Here is a 12,373-nt window from a genome sequence, read left to right on the forward strand (position 1 = left end):
CGTCAGGCAAAGGATGAAGATTACAAGAATATTCTACAAGATATTAGAATTGGAAAAGTGACCGAGCATGGAAAAGAAGCTTTAAATGCACGATTACTTTCAAATTTATATCCCGAACAAGAGATTGTGGCTGAGAATATTTTTCAGAAAATTACTGAGAAGAAATCCGGAATATGTTTGATGCCAACTCTTGCAGAATGTGCCATCTTCAACAACAAAATGTTGAATTTAGAAAAGCAAGAGATTGTGAAACTTGAAGCTATTGACAAAATAGAGCATATGGGATCAACAATTATTTTGTCAGAGAATTTGAAATCAAAATTGGATTCATTAGAGAAGACTATATCTAAAACAGCGGGTTTTGAAAAGACTTTGAATGTGTGTTTAAATTGCCGAATTATTTTGAGAAGGAATTTACATGTTGAAAGAGGTCTGGTAAATGGATCAATGGGTAATGTTGTTGATTTTGAGAAATACAGAAATAGAGATGGAATAGAATTTTTTAAAATTAAATTTGATGGCATTGGGGAAGTACAGCTAATTGGTCGTTGTTCTGCTAGATTTTTGCTTGTTAAAGACTTATATGTTCGCCGTAAACAGTTTCCTGTTTGCTTGGCATATGCGGTGACAATCCATAAATCGCAAGGTTTAAGTGTAGATAGTGCATTGGTGAATATTGGCAGTTCTGTGTTCAAGGAGGGTATGGCATATGTGGCATTGTCACGAGTTAGAACTTTATCGGGGTTGTACTTGATTGACTGTGATGTCACAAACATTTGTGCGGATCTAGATTGTGTTAAGGAATACAATAGGTTAGGAAGAGAGTATGCGCCACATTTGCCTCAATATCCTTTGTTTGAGAAACGTGTAGTAGGCCGGAAACGTAGAAATATCAGTAATAGTAGGGAGATTGTAGCAAAAAGACCAAAAGTCAATGAACCAAAAATTGTTAGCAGAAAGAAAGTGGATTCTGTTGAAGATGTTGTCGGTTTTCAATTTGAAAACAGTTCTGGTGTCAACTGCTATGCAAATGTAGTGGTTAATGTTCTCTTTTCACTAGAGAGTTTAAAAGAACAGATTCTGTTGAATTCAGAACAAATTTTATGCTGTTTGTTGAATTCTGTTTTTGAGAAATGTAGCACTGATCGAACAAAAGTAGAAAGTGTGTCTGAAGTTCGTTATCTATTAGATGAATGTTCAGGTCAAACAGACTTCTCTGAAAATAATCAGCAAGATTGTCAGGAGTTTTTAATGTATATGCTTGATGTATTGCAAGATGAGGGTGTAGATGTAGATCACCTGTTTGGGCTTTCTTATCAATGGCAGCATGACTGCGAGAACTGTATGTATCAAGTACTACTAGTGTAGACTCAGAAAGATTTATATATTTAACTTTGCCAGACAGTAAATCAGTCTCCTTTAATAAGCTAGTAAATGCAGCGGATCACAACATGGAGTGTAGCCAATGTAAATCTGAAATGATGTCAACATTATTTATACGTAGATATGGCCAGTATGTCATTTTAATGATCCAACGATGCAGGCCTGATGGATCAAAATTGTCAACTTCAATAAAAAAATTTGTGGCTTCTCAGCTGTCAATATCAGGAAGGACTTTTGTAACTGTAGCAATTATCTATCACGATGGTCCTTCAACAACATCAGGACATTATACAGCTTATTTAAAGTCTAGAAACGGCTGGTCATTCTGCAATGATTCCGTTGTAACTTTCAAAAAAAAAATGCCGTTTGACCTTAAAAATTCTTACCTGGTGTTTTTAAAACCAAAATTTTAAAGAAAGAATCTCGGGATTTCCTGTGAGGAATTGCAAAAGGTTCATCAAGTAGAGGGAATGTAAGTCTGCAATGCTGTCTAGATTATTGGTCCAAAACTTTTAATTATAATGTCAATTTAAAAATCCAACTATATAAACCAGATGCAAAGAAGTCTGCTTCATAGTAAGCAGAATCACTGTCATAGGAAAAGGAGAACATGAGTGACAAAGAAGGGTAAGATATTAGTAATCCAGGATTGTGAAAATAATCTTAAATGTTTTCTTTTTGAAAGTTGCGAAAATAGAAAATGACGGGATTTGATTGGAAGAATTACAAGAGTTGCGAATCGCTGCAACATGATTTGGCCTAGTGGAAACATGTGGTAGAATGTGAGAAGTCTTTTCTTGTATGTAACATATTTTTCAGAAAGTGGCGGGCTGAAAATATTTATAGCACAACAGAGTGGACGCTGTTCATAGGAGATCCTTCGACGTCATTGAAAGTAAGTTAATTTTAAGGAGTTTTGAATTCAGATTTCTTAGGTTGTATGGGTTTTTTAAACACAATCATTTTGATTGTGGTTTTTTTTCCCCGCTGTTACATGATGAATACCTTCAAGTCACTGATTTAAGTGAAATTTGATACATTCTGAGAACAGCAAAAATAAACCATTTAACATGTATAATTAATGTTCTGCTTTTTGTACTTATGATATACATTTAGAAATGTGAGGTAGATATGGAGAAACTGAGGCTTCTGTAAGTGTCAAAGTTAATGCTTACAGTGCTGCATTTCTGGGTACTGTTTTTTTTAAAAAAACTGAATAGACCTCACCTTAAAGAAACCTCTTGTAAAGACATATCTGCTTCTTCTTGAACCTTTTCCCTTGTCTTTTCAAATTTTTAAATACATGTTTTAATATTTTTGAAATGTTTCTTCTCTCTTTTACAGATTGAAAGTATGACAGTTAACAAGAATTATAAGGTAAATGTTTTCTACTCTTTTAACCCGCAATCCACTGCTGATGATGTCACTGACTATGTCATGAATGATGTAATAAGTGGACACGACTTACTTCATTGGTAGGCCTTCACATGTATTAATACATACACTGCTGCACTTCTGCGTACTGTTTCATATGCTGAACTACATCTGCACTATGAGATACCTAAGCTAAGGCAACACAGGTGATGTGATTGTGAAATGAGGAAAAGAAACTCCACGTTTTTCAATTACATTACTTGTGTTTTCTAAGTTTACGAATGACATTGTGCAGATGAATTTTAGGTCTGTCTATGGACACAGAAGAGGTCTGGCCGTTGTTCAAGAGTGAAGTGGATATGTTTTACTTCAATGATAGGCCTTCACATATATTATCTCCTCTATATTCTTCAACAAGTATAAATTTGATATGCAACCCTGAGTAGGCCTTACCTTAAACAAACTTTTGGAGAGAACACACCTTATCGTCATCCTGAATCAATCATTTAATCTATCACATTTAACATCTATTACTTCTACTGCTTCATTTCTTTAATCCTTACTTTCCTGCGTTTGCTACTTCTCTCATTCCTTTCTCTATTACTTAATTATTCTACTCCTTCCACTATTTTTCTCAGTCCCTCTCTTCTCATACTTCTTCATTATTATTCACTCATTCTGTCTCTATTAATGTTACTGTTTCTGAATGATCTCAAAAAATTTTTAAAACAAGAACAGTAAGTATAAGGGTAGGAAACAGACAGTTATGTTACAAGAAAGACAGCTATAGGAAGTAAACAAAAGATACTGTTACTCGCAATCCACTGCTGATGATGTCACTGACCATGTCAAGAATGATGTAATATGTGACATGATCAGAAGTGAATTGCGGGTAACAGTATCTTTTCTTTACTCCCTATAGCTGTCTTTCTTGTAACATAACTGTCTGTTTCCTTCCCTTATACTTACTGTTCTTTTTTTAAAAAAAATTTTTTTAGTTCGCTCCTGGTTCGCGTACCGGAGTGCGAACTGGGAGCGAACTAAAGAAATAGAGGTTGGCAGAGTTTCAAAAGTTCTACCAATTTTTTTTATAATGGGGAGGTAGTTCTGAAAAGAACTTTTTTTTTTGGTTTTTGTTATTTTACATTTTTTTTATTATTTTTCTGAACATTTTTTATATTTTTTTAGTTTTTTCTGAACATTTTGTAATTTTTTTGTTTTTTTGGGGGGAGGGGGGAAACAAAAATGATTCATTGAAGAGGGCTCAACGAAAAAAAGAAGAATTTATTTTTTGGGGCGTTTCGGGCAAACATGATTTTGGATAGCTTTTATTATAAGAGTAATACTACTTTCTCGGTAGCATATTAATTGATTGCACCGCACGCACACTTGTTTTACTTCGCCCATATCCATTTGAATGTTCGGGATCACCTCCCTCGCCTCTGGTCCCGATACTTCTGGAACGACAGATCTTCTTGCCATTGCCGGGGGATTTTGCTGTTCATCGCGAAGCTGGGCAGCACTATAATTATTTGGGTGCCACCTACTCATGTGCCTGTGCATTGTGTAATTTCCAAAACTATATTTTTTGTCCGTCCCCCTAGAAAGTCGATCGTCGCAAATACGGCAAAATACATATCTGGCATTGACTTTCTTTTGCCCTGCTGGAAATGTAAAAAATTGCCAGATGAAGTTTTCCTTTCTGTTGTACCTCCTAGGCTCCTCTGGCAAATATTCAGGCTCTTCCTCCTCTTCTTCAAAGATTGGTTGAGCAGGTGGTCCTTTCTTCCCATGAGGAGTTGGAGGTGGTGGTGGGGGAACACTACCTGAAGCAACAATTGAAGCCATTTCTGTAGAATGTAAAAGGGTCTTTCTCTCACCAAGATGAAAGTCAGAGTGAGGAAAGAAGGAGGGGTTTTCATCATTTGGGAAAAGCAAAAGTTCTAAACCAATGAAAAGTGTTAATTTTAGATCACATGACCTAGTATTACATCATTAGGAAACCAAAAGTGAAATGAACCAATGAAAGTGTTATTACGAAGTCACATGACCTGCTGTGTTTACGTTTCGCGCTTTGCTCCGCTTTCCGGTCCGCTTCCGGGTCCGCTAACTTGGCGCGTCCAATGACGTATTACGCGACAACGCAAAACGTCATGCTAACGTAACAGTTACGCTAAAGGAACGTTTACCGGTTCGCGGACCGAGCCGCGGCTTTAAATTGAGCTAACGGGAAGCAGACCGGTTCGCGGACTGGGAGCGAAACATAAAAAAATTTAAAAAAAAAAAATTGTCTAAAAAACATGTAAAATATATTTTAAGATTTAAAGAAGAATAAATTTTACAGCTACAGATATTAGCTTTTAAAAAACCATTGAAATTCAATGAAAAAACCATAGGTTATAGACCATATATAGTTAGGAATTAGCATTTACAAAACCTTGAAAATTCACTGAAAAAACCATAGGTTATAGACCATATATAGTTAGGGATTAGCATTTACAAAACCTTATTTTATTTGCACAAAACCATTGAAATTCCATATATAGTTAGTTGCACTAACTATATATCGCGCACCCGCAATCCACTGCTGATGATGTCACATATTACATCATTCATGACATGGTCAGTGACATCACTGATGACATCACTGATGACATCTCAAATGACATCACTGATGACATCACTGATGACATCTCATTTGACATTACTGATGACATCACTGATGACATCTCAAATGACATCACTGATGACATCACTGATGACATCTCATTTGACATTACTGATCACATCACTGATGATATCATTCATGTGATAATACGATGAACCTCTTCAGACTCTAATATAACCTTAGATACAATCAGTGTAAACAGACACTCACAGACTGTCACTCATCCATGGAGTTACTCACACACCTAGTCAGTCATGCAAAGAATCAATCACACCTCCATTTCCTCAACTATACAGTTATACAAACTTTACTTATTCAAACATATACTAACACATATTTACTCTCTTATACAATCCCTGATACAAGTTCACAATGATCCATACAGCCACTCACACATTCACTGGCTCTTATGCACAGTTATTTATATATGTCAACTCTCACATGTACTGTGTTTTACATATGTACTTACTTTGACATGTAGCACTGAGATATCCATTCACTCACCAATACACTCATGCACACAGTCAACCGCCCATACAGCTGTTTCCACATGCACTTTTGAAACCATACATCTAGTGAATCAACTGCTCACACATCTATGCACAGAGTCATACACCTCCCAGCCACCCACACACACACTCAGTCTCCCATACAAATACTTGGGCAACCAATCAATAACCCATATAGTTACTCATATAGCTACTTATCAACACATGCAACAGTTTAAAGAACAACAGACATAATGATGCACAAATTAAGACAGTTTAGTCACTAACCCATGCACTCAGTGAGACACATTTAATCACTCACTCATACAGTCAGTCATGCACCTACTAAATCCTTCATCCAGACACTTATACATCCACTCATTCTTCAAGATGTAAGACATATTTTAACTTTACAGAAACATACAGTCACTGGATGTTGTCATCAGTGATGTCATCAGTGATGTCATTTGAGATGTCATCAGTGATGTCATCAGTGATGTCACTGACCATGTCATGAATGATGTAATATGTGACATCATCAGCAGTGGATTGCGGGTGCGCGATATATAGTTAGTGCAACTAACTATATATGGAATTTCAATGGTTTTGTGCAAATAAAATAAGGTTTTGTAAATGCTAATCCCTAACTATATATGGTCTATAACCTATGGTTTTTTCAGTGAATATATATATATATATCATTCAAATTGCCTCTGAACACAAGGACGCCACTCCGCTGGTGCAGTGTAACAACACTCTTTATTTCGTGGAACTGCCAATTTAGTCCGGTTTTCATGCATCTCCCCGACGCGTTTCGAAGCAGACTTGCTTCTTCCTCATGGGGTCCTGGGCAGCACATGACGGAATTGACTGCAGCTGTGCTTTTAACCAAACTGCATGCTCTCCCTGGTGAGGCATGCTGGGGGCTGCAGTCCAATGTGCTCCTTCGGTGGAGTCCGTTATGTGTTAATTTCTGAATGCCTCTGGAAAATGTTGTTCAGCCCTCCAGTGGGTTCCCGGCACTTTATTCAGTCCCTAATTTCGAAGCACCAGCGCTGAAAACAGGCAGGGAGAGCCCCGCCATTCAGTCCCGTTGTAGGAGGTCCTGCCGGGTGGTGCATCCTCCGCGGCTGAGCCCGCCGCGTAAAACATCATTCAAATTGCCCTTGAACACAAGGACGCCACTCCGCTGGTGCAGTGTAACAACACTCTTTATTTCGTGGAACTGCCAATTTAGTCCGGTTTTCATGCATCTCCCCGACGCGTTTCGAAGCAGACTTGCTTCTTCCTCATGGGGTCCTGGGCAGCACATGACGGAATTGACTGCAGCTGTGCTTTTAACCAAACTGCATGCTCTCCCTGGTGAAGCATGCTGGGGGCTGCAGTCCAATGTGCTCCTTCGGTGGAGTCCGTTATGTGTTAATTTCTGAATGCCTCTGGAAAATGTTGTTCAGCCCTCCAGTGGGTTCCCGGCACTTTATTGGGAGGAAGCTTGACATGTGGGCACAGTCTTGTATACGCCGACCGGTTTCGGAGCCTCCTGCTCCTTCTTCACGGGCGTTTCCCTTGAACTCCACAGCGATGTCTCTCAGTTTGCATGTGAAACCTATTGCCTGTTAAGCGTCCTGTTAGGTATTCGTTCCCTCCCCCTGGTGGGTGGCCCTTCGGTGGGATGCAAGCTGGGACTTGAAGTATTTCCCCTCTGGTGGGTGCTGCATAGTTCGTGTGGTGATTAATTAAATCCCTCTGGTGGGCTCCGTGCCCACAATGCCAAGATGATTTAAGAGGCCGCCGCACTGCTCTCTGGCCGATAACGAACAACCAAGTAGTCACGCCTTTTCATTTGACGGCGGTGCTGTTCCTCGCGGTTTTGGGACCGCGATATGTATTGCAACAATGTGCCCAAAAAGAACTGGAACGCTCTCTGCAGCAGCCTGTTCGCTTGGAACTTTATTGGGAGGAAGCTTGACATGTGGGCACAGTCTTGTATACGCCGACCGGTTTCGGAGCCTCCTGCTCCTTCTTCACTGGCGTTTCCCTTGAACTCCACAGCGATGTCTCTCAGTTTGCACTTGAAACCTATTGCTTGTTCAGCTTCCTGTTAGGTATTCATTCCCTCCCCCTGGTGGGTGGCCCTTCGGTGGGATGCAAGCTGGGACTTGAAGTAATTCCCCTCTGGTGGGTGCTGCATAGTTCGTGTGGTGATTAATTAAAACCCTCTGGTGGGCTCCGTGCCCACAATGCCAAGATGATTTAAGAGGCTGCCGCACTGCTCTCTGGCCGATAACGAACGACCAAGTAGTCACGCCTTTTCATTTGACGGCGGTGCTGTTCCTCGCGGTTTTGGGACTGCGATATGTATTGCAACAATGTTCCCAAAAAGAATTGGAATGCACTCTGCAGCAGCCTGTTCCCCTGAAACTTTATTGGGAGGAAGCTTGACATGTGGGCACAGTCTTGTATACGCCGACCGGTTTCGGAGCCTCCTGCTCCTTCTTCACGGGCGTTTCCCTTGAACTCCACAGCGATGTCTCTCAGTTTGCATGTGAAACCTATTGCCTGTTAAGCGTCCTGTTAGGTATTCGTTCCCTCCCCCTGGTGGGTGGCCCTTCGGTGGGATGCAAGCTGGGACTTGAAGTATTTCCCCTCTGGTGGGTGCTGCATAGTTCGTGTGGTGATTAATTAAATCTCTCTGGTGGGCCTCTTGCCCTTGCAGTGGCATTAATTCCTACCCGTAAGTGCATTCCCACCATGGGGCAACCCTTTCTTCCATTTGTTAGCGGCCGGCCCGGTAGCGGGTTTGCACTACCGCGTACAAACTGCGGGTCCACAGCTGCCTCATTTGGGCAGCGTATTGTGGTACGGGAGGTGCCTTTTACTTGCGGGGTGCTTGCGGGGACATTGGCAATCCTTTTAATACTTTTTTACATGTGAATGGCGGCGGCGACCCACTTGGGTTCTACTTATAAACTACCAGTCCCAGAAAGCATTGCTTCAGGTGTTACACCTGCGTATAATTACTGTGGGTAGTTACTGGTGTTTGCCGCTTGCCGTCATGTCACATGGTCTGCCACTGAAGAGGGCGTTGGCCCGAAACGCGTCTGGCAGGAAAAGGACTTTGTTCGCGGCTCGTGCCCTTGCGGTGGCATTAATTCCTACCCGTAAGTGCATTCCCACCATGGGGCAACCCTTTCTTCCATTTGTTAGCGGCCGGCCCGGTCGCGGGTTTGCACTACCGCGTACAAACTGCGGGTCCACAGCTGCCTCATTTGGGCAGCGTATTGTGGTACGGGAGGTGCCTTTTACTTGCGGGGTGCTTGCAGGGACATTGGCAATCCTTTTAATACTTTTTTACATGTGAATGGCGGCGGCGACCCACTTGGGTTCTACTTATAAACTACCAGTCCCAGAAAGCATTGCTTCAGGTGTTACACCTGCGTATAATTACTGTGGGTATTTACTGGTGTTTGCCGCTTGCCGTCATGTCACATGGTCTGCCACTGAAGAGGGCGTTGGCCCGAAACGCGTCTGGCAGGAAAAGGACTTTGTTCGCGGCTCGTGCCCTTTCGGGGGCATTAATTCCTACCCGTAAGTGCATTCCCACCATGGGGCAACCCTTTCTTCCATTTGTTAGCGGCCGGCCCGGTCGCGGGTTTGCACTACCGCGTACAAACTGCAGGTCCACAGCTGCCTCATTTGGGCAGCGTATTGTGGTACGGGAGGTGCCTTTTACTTGCGGGGTGCTTGCGGGGACATTGGCAATCCTTTTAATACTTTTTTACATGTGAATGGCGGCGGCGACCCACTTGGGTTCTACTTATAAACTACCAGTCCCAGAAAGCATTGCTTCAGGTGTTACACCTGCGTATAATTACTGTGGGTATTTACTGGTGTTTGCCGCTTGCCGTCATGTCACATGGTCTGCCACTGAAGAGGGCGTTGGCCCGAAACGCGTCTGGCAGGAAAAGGACTTTGTTCGCGGCTCGTGCCCTTGCGGTGGCATTAATTCCTACCCGTAAGTGCATTCCCACCATGGGGCAACCCTTTCTTCCATTTGTTAGCGGCCGGCCCGGTCGCAGGTTTGCACTACCGCGTACAAACTGCGGGTCCACAGCTGCCTCATTTGGGCAGCGTATTGTGGTACGGGAGGTGCCTTTTACTTGCGGGGTGCTTGCGGGGACATTGGCAATCCTTTTAATACTTTTTTACATGTGAATGGCGGCGGCGACCCACTTGGGTTCTACTTATAAACTACCAGTCCCAGAAAGCATTGCTTCAGGTGTTACACCTGCGTATAATTACTGTGGGTATTTACTGGTGTTTGCCGCTTGCCGTCATGTCACATGGTCTGCCACTGAAGAGGGCGTTGGCCCGAAACGCGTCTGGCAGGAAAAGGACTTTGTTCGCGGCTCGTGCCCTTGCGGTGGCATTAATTCCTACCCGTAAGTGCATTCCCACCATGGGGCAACCCTTTCTTCCATTTGTTAGCGGCCGGCCCGGTCGCGGGTTTGCACTACCGCGTACAAACTGCGGGTCCACAGCTGCCTCATTTGGGCAGCGTATTGTGGTACGGGAGGTGCCTTTTACTTGCGGGGTGCTTGCGGGGACATTGGCAATCCTTTTAATACTTTTTTACATGTTAATGGCGGCGGCGACCCACTTGGGTTCTACTTATAAACTACCAGTCACAGAAAGCATTGCTTCAGGTGTTACACCTGCGTATACATACTGTGGGTATTTACTGGTGTTTGCCGCTTGCCGTCATGTCACATGGTCTGCCACTGAAGAGGGCGTTGGCCCGAAACGCGTATGGCAGGAAAAGGACTTTGTTCGCGGCTCGTGCCCTTGCGGTGGCATTAATTCCTACCCGTGAGTGCATTCCCACCATGGGGCAACCCTTTCTTCCATTTGTTAGCGGCCGGCCCGGTCGCGGGTTTGCACTACCGCGTACGAACTGCGGGTCCACAGCTGCCTCATTTGGGCAGCGTATTGTGGTACGGGAGGTGCCTTTTACTTGCGGGGTGCTTGCGGGGACATTGGCAATCCTTTTAATACTTTTTTACATGTGAATGGCGGCGGCGACCCACTTGGGTTCTACTTATAAACTACCAGTCCCAGAAAGCATTGCTTCAGGTGTTACACCTGCGTATAATTACTGTGGGTATTTACTGGTGTTTGCCGCTTGCCGTCATGTCACATGGTCTGCCACTGAAGAGGGCGTTGGCCCGAAACGCGTCTGGCAGGAAAAGGACTTTGTTCGCGGCTCGTGCCCTTGCGGTGGCATTAATTCCTACCCGTAAGTGCATTCCCACCATGGGGCAACCCTTTCTTCCATTTGTTAGCGGCCGGCCCGTTCGCAGGTTTGCACTACCGCGTACAAACTGCGGGTCCACAGCTGCCTCATTTGGGCAGCGTATTGTGGTACGGGAGGTGCCTTTTACTTGCGGGGTGCTTGCGGGGACATTGGCAATCCTTTTAATACTTTTTTACATGTGAATGGCGGCGGCGACCCACTTGGGTTCTACTTATAAACTACCAGTCCCAGAAAGCATTGCTTCAGGTGTTACACCTGCGTATAATTACTGTGGGTATTTACTGGTGTTTGCCGCTTGCCGGCATGTCACATGGTCTGCCACTGAAGAGGGCGTTGGCCCAAAACGCGTCTGGCAGGAAAAGGACTTTGTTCGCGGCTCGTGCCCTTGCGGTGGCATTAATTCCTACCCGTAAGTGCATTCCCACCATGGGGCAACCCTTTCTTCAATTTGTTAGCGGCCGGCCCGGTCACGGGTTTGCACTACCGCGTACAAACTGCGGGTCCACAGCTGCCTCATTTGGCAGCGTATTGTGGTACGGGAGGTGCCTTTTACTTGCGGGGTGCTTGCGGGGACATTGGCAATCCTTTTAATACTTTTTTACATGTGAATGGCGGCGGCGACCCACTTGGGTTCTACTTATAAACTACCAGTCCCAGAAAGCATTGCTTCAGGTGTTACACCTGCGTATAATTACTGTGGGTATTTACTGGTGTTTGCCGCTTGCCGTCATGTCACATGGTCTGCCACTGAAGAGGGTGTTGGCCCGAAACGCGTCTGGCAGGAAAAGGACTTTGTTCGCGGCTCGTGCCCTTGCGGTGGCATTAATTCCTACCCGTAAGTGCATTCCCACCATGGGGCAACCCTTTCTTCCATTTGTTAGCGGCTGGACCGGTCACGGGTTTGCACTACCGCGTACAAACTGCGGGTCCACAGCTGCCTCATTTGGGCAGCGTATTGTGGTACGGGAGGAGCCTTTTACTTGCGGGGTGCTTGCGGGGACATTGGCAATCCTTTTAATACTTTTTTACATGTGAATGGCGGCGGCGACCCACTTGGGTTCTACTTATAAACTACCAGTCCCAGAAAGCATTGCTTCAGGTGTTACACCTGCGTATAATTACTGTGGGTATTTACTGGTGTTTGCC

Source organism: Lissotriton vulgaris, chromosome 3_1, assembly GCF_964263255.1.
Source record: "Lissotriton vulgaris chromosome 3_1, aLisVul1.2, whole genome shotgun sequence".
Taxonomy (NCBI): Eukaryota; Metazoa; Chordata; class Amphibia; order Caudata; family Salamandridae; genus Lissotriton; species Lissotriton vulgaris.